General features: G+C 36.0%; 1 protein-coding gene across 2 annotated transcripts in view; it reads left to right on the top strand.

The window, feature by feature from the left end:
• Positions 1 to 12853, top strand: part of LOC126334856 (probable multidrug resistance-associated protein lethal(2)03659) — a 276184-nt gene that overhangs the window by 81791 nt on the left and 181540 nt on the right. The window lies entirely within an intron of this gene.

Genomic DNA, 12853 nt, shown 5'->3' with positions numbered 1-12853 from the left:
GATGGGGACAGACATTAGGGAGCCAATTTCAGCTCTTGTAAACATAAGACTAGAGGCATTATGGCATAGTATACCACAAAGTTCTGTCTTGGGCCATCTGTTGTTTCTGATACATACTCATATGAATGATATTCCACTTGCATATTTCAGGAGATGCACATTTTATCACTTCTGCCAATTCTAAAAGAATAGTAATAAACAGTCATACCAAACCTCTTACCAGAAAGACACAGATATTTGAAAATATCAGTAAATTATTTAAGGTATGTGGATTATTATTCAATTTGGACAAGACATAAAATATACAACTACTACTTCGCTTACAACTCCTCAAGCTATAAAAATGTATACTCAAACAGTGAAATACAAGAAATAGAAACTTAAGTTTTGAGAATGACTGCTAGATAACAACCTCTGTTGAAAAACCCACATCCTAGAATTAATTAAGCCCATTAGTGCAGCTACATTTGAAGGTACAAATGAATCACAAAACCAATTTTTTAGTAAGTTAAACTTTCAGGTAGTGTGTTTCAGAATACAGAAGCACTTTCTAAGGCTTATCTCTGGAGTTAGTTTTAGAACATCTTTCAGGTATGTCTCAGAACTTCGTAATTTGATACCTGCTAAATATTTTTCCTTCTCACAAACTAAAGTGAAAGATATGAATAAACATTTAAAAAAGCATCATGATTCACTGCCAAGAGCTGCTAATAAATACTTCTTCATTACAGTCAGTTTCAGTCCTCAAATCATCATCAGGGATCCTGTAGACCAGTGGAAAGAAGAAGGGAAATATTTTTATATTTAACTGTACACACACACACACACACACACACACACACACACACACACACACACACACAAGCTCCCAGAATAATGTGTTACATACTCACTTGTAAAGTAGTAAGACTGACAGTGTTCATACATATAAAAATACTTAAAGACAACGCATTTCTACAGTGTTAGCAACCTCATCAAGAAGTAAAATATATTGCATTGTTAATAGTAAAATATACCAAGCACTGCTAATCATTTTTCAATATACTAAGTCTGGTTCTAGATTTCACTTGGAGGCACTCTATGTACTACTGATTATACAGGTGATAAATTAATGTTTACAAGTCAACCAAAGAGGATAAGTGTGTCTGCATACATCAGTGTTTGCCCTATGATTCCAGTGATTAATACCCTTATGATTATACATATTGCATATCATATCTTACTGTGATTATTTGTGACAATCATATATAAAAACTTAATGATCTATTAATTGCCACAGCATTAACATTGTCAGTAATGAAGTGCAATTGTATAGTGACATGTATATGCATTTTAGTCTATGTGAAATAATTTATATCTTACATTTGTACGCATATTGTTTCTGTTTTATGCCAATCTTTGAAGGCAAGAGGTGGCACAAATTCTGGGTATTCATGCTTCATTAAATCATAATTAATTATATTGAAAATAAAACTGTCACAATTGCAAAGTTATTTTTATTTAAAAATGACATGTTAAGCTGTGGTTAGGCATCATCAGATTATCTAAAAGGAAAAAAAGCATACTAATTAAATAACTATCCTATAAACATTGTAAGTTGTGGTTCTAAGCTGCACCAATAATTTAATTAAAACCATAAACCACATTCATGTAAAACTGTCAAATGAAGTTAACTGTGCCAGCTACCAAAGCTCTATGTCAACCACATACACATAAAATCATGTGGATGAAAATCTAGTCTTCAGAATAACTAAAAAGAACTGTGGGAACACAGATGAAAAAATTTCAGAAATCAATCCATAGCCACAATGGGTTTGAGGTCAGACAAACTGTTAAAGGAAACCAACAAAGAATTACAAGTACCTTTGCACTGTTATAGCAGCAACCAGGTCACAACACAGAGACATGCATAAATCAAACTGGCCTGAATGCTAAACAGCTGGATCATCTAATTGGCATTGGCAGTAGAATTACTGAACGCCAGATGGCTGCATATAACCATGCTAATATATCAAAAGCACAATTGATGGCACTTGTATCTTAAGTTATGGACAAAGCTAATATGGAGCTGATAACCTACACTTGATAAGAGTAATTAACTTACATTAAACTGCAATGAAAATTAAAATTATGGAGCACGTAACATGGGCCATCCAGATCGTGGCAATACTATGAGGTTTACTGTGTGTACTAGGTAAACAGTATTGTGGTAAATGATGGTATTATTATAAGTTAGCCAGCAAGTTCAACATGGATAAAGCATAGAAAAGCAGCAACCATGAACAATTGAATAAGTAAACTAACTCTAAAATTGCAATAAAACTTTCACAAATCTAAAAAATTACATATGTCTTTGTGAGGGACAGAATGCTATGACACTGCTCTATCAAATACATGCTCAAAAATCAAACAATTATAGTGAATGTTCATACCGAGCAATAAAAATGTTAACATTTGACTGCCTACATGGTGGTCATGGGATTAAAATACACTGTACACCATACAAAAAGACAATAAACAGAAGGTCCAGAACCAATAGCACACACCAAATAGTTCTTAAGTTACACTACAAGAAGACTATGATAAAACAACTTAATGGAATAAAAATGCTAAGTCAATGGAGGGACCATGTGACAGGTATCATTAAATCATAACATGTCTGACTCTTGCTAACAAACTGATCATTAAGAAGAGTACCACTATGTTCACTTTAGTGTATAGCAACTTTCATCTCTTCTAATAAGTTCAGCTTTCATCCACTTTTGCCCCAATGGAGTGTTTTTAAATTGCTTAACGTCGGTGGCTGATGGCCCCTATCGTTTAATGCTCTGTGGATGCTGAGTGGTGTCCACTCTGCTTTTTTCTGTTCAGTACATGTCACAAAATCTAGTCTTAAATAACTTATCTATTTATCCTATATATGAAGGATCACATTTACTGAAACTGTTGTTGTACACTCCTCCATATAGCTATTCGTTGTGGACATAATCATTCTGTTGGCTGTTGGTTAAAGGAAAATAATGTCTACAGACTGTTTCTTAAAAATGTTTCGCTAACTCAGATTAAAGATTTCCTTTGCAGGGATTCTAATGAAATTACGATTAGAAGGGATTGTCATGAAATCACGATTAGTAGTTGGTGAAGCAAGTGGGATGTTGTACTCATTCTGCAAAGGTCCTTTTGTACATAGATTGTCAGCTGGATTCAGGGTGTCTGTGACCTGGTACAACCGGGAGATCTGGGAAAAATCCGGGATTTTTTTCATCCAGGAGAAAACCGGGAAAAACCTGAAAATTTTTTTGAATTCCGGGAATTTTTCATTGTTTTTGTTCTTAGTTAAATTTTTGTAATTTTGACTGGTAAGAACCAATACTCTGACACAGGATATTACTGTATCCTGCTACTGCAGAATAATAATACAGCAATAAAACATGAATGAGAAAAAAACTGAAATAAAACTTAAATTGCAAAGGAAATATGCGATATACAGCAACTAAACACAGTGTTCATACAAGTGTCTGCCAACAGCAAAATGGTTTTAGGAAGACTCTGCAGTACTTCGTAACAACAAATTGCCTCCAATGAGCATGATGTCACAACTGTTAACATTAGATTTGTTTGAGCAGTTACGAGTGGGATCATGCGCATGCACAGTTGCGTAATATCTTCTTCTGCTTGTGGCTACAGGCTAGGTGCTACTGAGAAACATTTTACTGGGGTGCCCAAGGTAGGAGTGTGTATGTGGGGGAGGGGGGGGGGGGCAACTCATATTCTTGAGGAAAAAAAACTTGTTTCACAAAGCGCCTAGCATCCAGTGCACGTTGGTCTATCGATTATTTGTATGACTTTGAAGCGTGTCCCTGATGGTTTCTGAACATTGTTGAACACATTCTAAGTTGATTTCTGAATGAATCATAAGTTGATTTGTAAATGCGTGCATAGTGTACGTGATGTCTCTGTCAGTGGAATCCTCGTCAAATGTAGAAATAGACTTTCCTGCAGACAAAAGGGGCTATACGAGCTGAGCAGAGTATAGCTGAACGAAAGAAAGCCAACCACTGTCTGATTATGTGGTTGATTGGATTTGCAAATGATGAGCATTGTTATGATTACCAGCAAAATCCATTGATTCAGACTACCAGAGTGTGAATAAATGACTGCCAGGAATAACAGGTAAGAGAGATTACGTATTATGTTCTCAGAGTGTCCAAGAAAATGAAATTTTGACAGAATATTTTTGGCCAGATCGATATACTAGCAAGGACCAGTTGTACAGTCTCTGGCTAGCAGCTGATTTAAGGTCTATTCTGGAAGTAGTGCAGAAAACGCGTTGTACGAACAAGTAATAATGTCTAACCCGAGAATAATCGCGGGATAACTAAACTGGTGATTCCAGCAGAGTTAGTCAAGTTAACCGGTGAATAAGCTCTGACACTGGCAGAAATAGATGCAGAATTAGTGATGACAACATTGTTTGTTAGAATGAGGAAGGAGAAGAAACGGTGACATCACTTAAATTATGAAAGAATATGACGATTCCAAATTTCTATAAAAATTTCGCACTACTACTTTTCGATGTCTTGCTTGAAAAACTGGAGCATATGAATGAAGTGCAAAACTATTTCCTAACATAAAGCTTTTTGTTTGTAGTAGCCCTAATAGGCATTTGATAGTGGTACTTTGTGAATTATATACTGCCATGTTATAAAAATGACCATTACTGCCAAAACAGTGTCATTTAGTTGCCGTGTGTTACAATTGCTTCTGTATTATAAAGGCCTATTTTGTTTTATCTTGCAGACAGTGACAACATACAGGTAATCAGGTTGAGAAACCACACTAGTCTTGGGCCTATTTGTAATTACAGCTTTTTCAGTATTGGACAGCAACATTTCGATTTTACATGTAGCAAAACATTTGACGAACTTTGATGAGGTAACAGATCCTTTTGCAGAAAGGAAAGCACGCCATGTAAAGCTGTAGCGATAGCAAGATTAGAGAGAAAAAATTTCTAGGAGCTAAGGATTGAAGAAATGTGTACTGTGTTGCTTGTCTCTTCTGTTTACTGGTTTTATGTGTCCTATACTTAATTTTATGTCACACAAAGCAGCAAGTTGTTCATTTTAATTTCCACTCTCCTGACTATAGTTTGATGGCTTCCAGTACAAAATATACATGTTTCAATTCCACAGACCGAAATACAGTGACGTGCAATAGAAGAATGCTGTGTGAAGAGGTGTGGCACTCCAGTTTGGCACACTTAAGATCAAATAACATGTCTTACAATTCCTCGGACATGTATGTTTTATGTATCAGAGTCTTCAGAAAGATGTGCGCTAGAAAATGAATGTATTTTCGGATTTTTTTTTTTTTTTTTTTTTTTTTTTTTTTTTTTTTTTTTTTTTTTTTTTTTTTTACGTCCTATCTCAAACGCTTGAGTTGACGCCACTATCTACTATTGCCCCGGTTTGGAAACATCGTAGATACAGGTCTGATGTGCAGAGCAGTCTGAGTTATAATAGGGAAGCAGGTAATCTCCATGTAACCCGTGTTTACATTTAGTGATTTTGCTATTTCCTCTTTGTCTACTGCACTCACATCAAATGAAAACAAAATTGATTTCTTTGACTGGGAGCTACCATGTGAATTAAAATACATTCACATAATTATGAAAGGCTAAACTACATTATTAGTTTCAGATTTTATTTTATTTACATCTTTTTGACAGTCAAGCATTAATTGCCATGAAGAACAAAGAAGTTATTTTTATCGGCTTGCGGAAGAAATTTTCTTTCATTAATCTTTTCTGCTGAGGCAGTCAATATATTTGAAACAAAGGGTTTAATTTCAAACTATTGACTAGTTTCAACTGTTCACTGCATGTCATGTGTACGTTTTCATCTTCTAGCATGTATGGCATTATGCCATAACAAAGAACTAGACATGAGATAACAAAGTACTGGTACCCAAGGAAATTTACATCCCGAAACCACATTGAGTAGCTTAACATCAGGTTGATGCCTACTTCACTGGGAACTTGGGACTCATTTAAAAATCAGCTCTTTGATGACGAGCCATGTAGAAGAATTTATAGCCCAGAAGATCGCACTTTTATGTCGTTATTAAAAAATTTACTGGCATATTTGTGTGATATATCTTAAAATGTAATATGCGCATAAAAGACAAACATTTTATTTGAAAGCTTAGCTTGTCTTGCAGCGTATTGGCCTTAGAGACCAATATTATATGTGAAAGCTTTGTTTTTCTTGTAGCAGCATTCTATATATTAATTTAAACCATTAACTTTTCCTGTTTGTGTGTTCGTGCTACTTAACAGTGATGTTGCTATTAGCTGACTACACCACGTGTCCGAAGCTCTGAATATCTGCTGTCATCGGCTGGCAAGATCTCGTGACATGGGCTACGACTGGCTTACAAAACACATCGCAATCTCGATTTCAATGCTTCGGAAACTAACATGTAATGTTTGGTGGAATTCGAATTTATACTTTCGTAATACGAAAATATGCAGCATACATGTTACTGCACATCAGACGTCTTTCCAAAAGGTGTTTCATTTTCTAAAGCACTGGGAAATTCTACACCCATGTATAAAACCATAACCATTCAAAGGATTGATAAGTTATACAGTTACAAGAGAAAATATACTGTCACAGGGAAAAACTATGTTTCCACCTGGGAGAAAGTGTATTTTTAACTGGGAAATCCGGCAATTTTTTTTGTTGTCCATACACCCTGGGATTACAACTGTTATGAAGAGCAATGTACTTAAGACCACACAATTCTGCTGGACAAAATGGGATTTCACAAATGCTGTGGACTGTAGTCTTGCAAAAAGCATCATTGTAGCAAAATGAGTGACAGGAAGAGGTGTGTATCAAAGAGTCATTTGTGGTTGGTTTCTGCTAAATGTAAAACCAAATACAGCCATTGTTGAGCTGTATTTGTAAATCCAGCTATCTGAGTACTTTATTTCCATCCATCATCCATGACTAAATTTCAGTTTTGCTTGAAACTTATTGAGATCATCTACCAACAACTCAACCTCAGTGACTGACCCATTGAAAAAAATAAAAATGTCATTGTTGACAGATAAGGACTTGCTTCGAACTCCTCATATTTTTACTGAAGTACTCACATTTTAAATGGTTTATGAAGGTGCCAGCAATAAAACCTGCTAGGTAACTGCCCATAGACAGGCCAACAGTTTTTGTATAATGTTGGTAATTGGAAGAAAAATAATTATATACTCTTAAGTCTTTGATAATGGAAGTAGTTTCATTGGTCTGTTTTAGCATAAGCCATGTTGTGTTCTAGAAGATTTTTTGATATTGGGGGTGATAGTGTCAATGATAGGTAAGTTAGTATACAGATTTTTAATATCTAGTGATAGCAAAATGCAATTAGGTAGGAAGAGACAATTACTGAGAGCACTGAGCAATTCCTTCACAATGTGAACCAAGAAATTCTCCTAAGAAACATACTTCTGAAGCAGTAGCTTGCGTATTTATTTGGATGCAGATTCTCCCAGGTTACTGATGCCACTAGATACAGGATGTGTTGAATAAGCCAGTTTGTGTGTGTTGCTCTGGGTACATAATTCAGCATTTGTGGAGTACTTGAAAGCAATTTAAAAGTACTTCCTTTGGCCAAAAAGGGAAAAAAGCTGAACTTATTAGAAGAGATAAAAGTTGCTACACACTCACGTGAACATTGTGGTACTCTTCTTAATGATCAGTTTGTTGGCAAGAATCAGACATTTTATGATTCAATGATGCCTATCATAAGGTCCCTTCATTGACACCAGCAAGGTCACATTCGGAAGGATGACACTTCGAATGCACTTCCGGCTGTCAAGATTTATGCTTTCTGTTATTTCCCTAAATCAGTCCAGGCGCATGCTGGGATGGTTCCTTTGAAAGGACATGGCCAATTCCTTCCCCATCCTTGATACAAACCAAGTTGGTGCTCTGTCTCTAATGACTTAGATGTTGATGGACATTAAACCCAATCTTCCTTCCTTCTTTTTTCCTCCATTGATTTAGCAGTATTAGTGCAATAATTTGTTTAATCAATGTTTTTCATATTCTAACCTAAGACCTATTTAGTGTGTACCATTGGCTCTGGAACTTCAATTTATTTTCTTTTTGTATGGTGTTCAATGTGTTTTAATCCCATGACCATCATGCAGGTGCTCAAGTGATAACTTTTTTATTACCCTGTATGAACATTCACTAGAATTGTGTGGTTTTTGAGCATGCATTTAATAGAGGAGGGTCATAGCATTCTGCTCCTCACACAGGCATATGTAATTTTTTTTTACATTTTTAAGATTTCTGGAAGTTTTTTGTAATTTTACAGTTGGTTTATTTATTTAATTGTTCAAGGATCCTGTTTTTTTATGCTTTATCCGTGTTGTACTTTCTGGTTAACTTTTAATATTATCATTAATTACTACAGTACTATTTACCTAGTATGTGCATTATTACCTGTTCAATAATCTTAATTTTAGGCAGTTTGGCATCTAGGTCAATATGATGTATGCATGGCTCTATGCAGCGATGTGCTTGCTGCTACAATGGTTCAAAGGTATTTGTAATTCTCTGTTGGTTTCCATTATCAGTATGTCAGACCTTGTTTACTTTGTGGTTGTGGGATGATTTCTGAAATTTTTCCATCTAGGTTATCACAGCTCTTTTTAGCTATTCTGATGACTGGATTTTCATCCAGATGGTTTTATATGTATGTGGTTGGCATAGAGATTTGGTAGCTGGCACAATGACCATCATTTGACTGTTTTACATAATTAAATTATTGGTGCAGCTTAGAACCATTACTTATAATGTTTATAAGATAGTTATTTAATTAGCTTCCTTTTTTCCTTTTAGATAATCTGATGATGCGTAATTATGGTGAAACACATTATTTTTGAATATAAATTACTTTGCAGTTGTGATTGACTTGTTTTCAATATGAACGTGAAAATCAGTTGCTGTATCAATCAGCCATCAATGGATTGGAGTGAATACCACTCATAATTAATTAATTCATTATATTATTATTTCATTGGATTAACTTCTCATAGTTGAAATGACTGTTTTTTTTCAGATGTAGGTACAAACATCTGTCTTGAGCAGAGGCTAGGATCAAAGTGAAACTAAACCTTTTTCATAATCTAAATTTGACGATGTTATCTTCGATGTCCTTGACATGGAGTCCTGTGAGATCCTCCTTGTTACTCTGTAGTGTGTTGGTAGCTCCAAGCAGCACCTGTTGTGACTTAAGCTATCCTCATGTAGGACGCAGATGGGAAATGCAACCCCAGGAGACACTGCCACTTACATCACATGGAATGTGCTAGTTGATGGGATTTGTGACTCTAATACTATCCAGTGGCACCTGCTGGTTATGTCTGGCTCATAAACCACACAGTTTGTTTACAAAATGAACATACATCAAATTTCTACATTAGCTTTGTTAAAACATACATTTTCTCCCTTGTCCATATGCTAACTGTGATATTTTGTCTGTAGTACACATAAATAAAGACTTCAATATCTATGAATATGTCATAAGAAAAAAGGAAGTTCCTTGTCCAGCCAGTAAGGGCATCAGCCACTAAAACTTCACAAAATTGGATGAACTCATTCCTGAAGGAGAATGCACTTATAATTACATATCATTGAATATTGCAGAAAATATTTCTATTAATTTAATAAGAGAGACCCACAGCCTTTTAGAAAATGGAGGAAAAAATTGGATACAGGAAGATACATACATTTATTATATTTATTATCAGCATTTATTATACATTTATTACAAAATGGCTCTGATAGCTTAGAGTGCACTAATTTTCTCTGCTGAGGGAGGATTTTGGTAGATTAAGAAGGTCTGATGATGGTTACAATGACTTCTTTATTGAGGCTTGATTTCAACCATTAGTGAGTGGTTGAGAGAATATGACAGTGTCTCCCTGGAGGTGACAGCCTCTGGCTGCTGACTGTGCATTTCTTTGCTGGGTGGCTGGCACTGTGTCACCAGATTCCTGTGTCTCCTGGACGTAGGGAGAGTTACTGGTAGTGGCAGCGAGAGGGGCATCAGGCTGTGTCACACTCTCGGGCTCGGAGGGTAGGTATCTTCTGTTGGAGCCCCAGTGAGGGCAGAGATGGCTTGAATCCAGCATGGTACTGTTTGGATGGTGGCAGAGTGTGGGGCTGACCTGGCGCACGGAGGCTTAAGTAACAGGCAGCAGTTAGTGTCCCACCTATGGCAGAAATGCCTGCATCATCAACACACCACAGAGTAGCACACACCTGATGTCACATCACTGCCCAGCTATTTGACAATGAGGTGCTGGTTTGAGCATTGTTAAATATTGTTTCTCCATGCTGATGTCTATTGTTTACCATGATTTTTGTGCTGTGTTGAACCACCTGGTACATGTCAGTGAACCCTGGCGGTCATAATTGGTTCCTGTAGGCTGCGTTGGTGGCAAGTGTAGTCTGTTGTCACCACCATAGTGTTACAAAGTCATTGACCACACAGCTCCTTCACAGCCTGTGATCAGCATAGTGGTGCCCTGGTTTTGCCACCTGTTGGTTCCAAGACTCATTTACAACATTATTTGGTAACTCAGCATCTCTATCAACTACACTATACTGAACTTCTACAACAAACAACCTTGTATCTTACTTTATGATATTCTAAAGATTTTAATAGCTTTAATGCTATTAACTGATATTTAATCATAACAAATGCCACCAAGAATGATGCATTTTTTATGCATTTTCAATGTGCCATTGCCTTCAAATGGCATACTTTCATAACACGCAACTTATAACATCAAAATAATTAAATAAAAAGATTCTTTAAGAACAAATGTTACATTTACCATCATCTTATGACAATATATTGTACCAATAATTATGTATTTTTGAGAGATTCTCAGTATCAGGTGGTTCTTAGAAACATCATATATTCATAGGGTGTATCATACCAAATAATGATTTCAACTGAAAATAACAAATACAATAAGGCATCACATAAGTTGTTATTGCCATTTGTTCAGCCTGTCGTGGCACATTGTCAAAATATCATAGACCTCATTTTGTGTTTCACACAAAGCAATAGCTCCTCAACATGAAATAACAGGCATTGATGTCCTAAAACTACAGCTCACATCAGTGTTAGCTAACTTATCCCATGTGAGGATGGCTTTAGAGGTGTCTGCTGATGAGCTCCATCAGCTACATGCTGCCCAATGAATAACTCAAACAAATAAGAAAATTCAAAATAAGTGTTTCCACTTTTAGAGAACTTCTGCCTCAAATAACATCATATTTACACTAATCAACTATCATAAAAGTTATAATTACCACAGCTGTGGATGTGTAAATTTTGGTGTCTGTATAGTTGTGTGTGAGCATATGTGTATTTCAACTAGAGAAAGGGCAAGATGTCAATAGCTAGTGCAAATAATGTTTTCTGTTGTGTGTTTCTCTGTGCCACATATCAGTCAGCTACAGGTGCATTATTTTATGTATAATAAAATTAGATGTAAACACGTTTGCTCATTTATAGATAATGAAGTTACAGAATATTTTACACCTCTAATTTTATGTGAAAATTCCCAAAGTCAGTTTTGTCAAATTCTGCACCTTCACACATGCCATCCCATACAAATGAGCAAGTGTGTTTCTGCTTTCTAACTAACTGAATTCAAATATCAAATATTATAAGAAGAATCATTATTTTTAGCTATACAACAAGTACTTGAACATCACTCATGAAAATTCCTGGATGGAACAATACATGAAATAAAGGATAGGCAGACACTCACCTATAGCAGACTGATGTGTGACACACAGGCACTCATAACAGTAAACAGTATTCACACTTTCTTTCAAGCTCTTGCTCTTTGTCTAGCAAAAGTAAACACACAATCACTTGGATGTTCAAATACACACCCCTGTGACCACAGTTAGCCTTTAATTGTGCTTTCGTTTCCCTGTTATTAATTATTAACCTACTCAGAACATTTCTATGATCCTTGGCTTGCTTTTGAAAGCTACTTGTCTGGGAATTACATCAGATAAGTATGTACACCTTTTTTATATCACTATCCTTTATTATTATCAGTGTTTTTCTTTCAAAGTCAAAGGGCCATTACTCCTCACACGAGAAACATTAAATATACCATATGAAACCAGGTTCTACTTTACAGAACTGTCATATCTCACTATGGTCAGCCATTTATCACAACAAAGAGGACCTCTTGATCTTCCATTGAATATATCACAATCTTCTACTTACTACATCAAAGGGTTCTATAGGCTTTTCAATGTCAACACTAAAGGGCATTAGGTAATTTGTTTATTTTACAGATTTACATAAAAATGTTTATTTCATATTTGTATTTTGACATTGCCACAGTGGTAACACGGGTTCTCATCAAATAACCAAAATTAAGTGCTATTGAGCTTGGCTAGCACTTGGATGGGTCACTGTCTGAGTCTGCTGAGTGCTGTTGGCAAGTGGGGTGCACTCAGTCCTTTGAGGCCAATTGAGGAGCTGTTTGATTGAGAAGTAGTGGCACCAGTCATGAAAACTGACAATGGCTAGGAGAGCGGTTTGCTGACCACATGCCCCACCATATTGACGACCGGTGACACTGGAAGGCTGAGGAAGACGCAGCAGCCTCGTCGGTACAATTGGACCTTCAAGGCCTGTGGGGATGGTGTTTAGGCATGGCAAAATTGAGAATAAGCATGACTTTCTATGTGGTAGTTAAGCAACCAGCTTCATAAAATTATACAATGATATTAACATTCAG

The sequence above is a fragment of the Schistocerca gregaria genome, chromosome 2, assembly GCF_023897955.1.
Source record: "Schistocerca gregaria isolate iqSchGreg1 chromosome 2, iqSchGreg1.2, whole genome shotgun sequence".
Taxonomy (NCBI): Eukaryota; Metazoa; Arthropoda; class Insecta; order Orthoptera; family Acrididae; genus Schistocerca; species Schistocerca gregaria.
The sequence above is the reverse complement of the archived record's forward strand: the minus strand, read 5'-3'. Positions and strand labels throughout refer to the sequence as shown.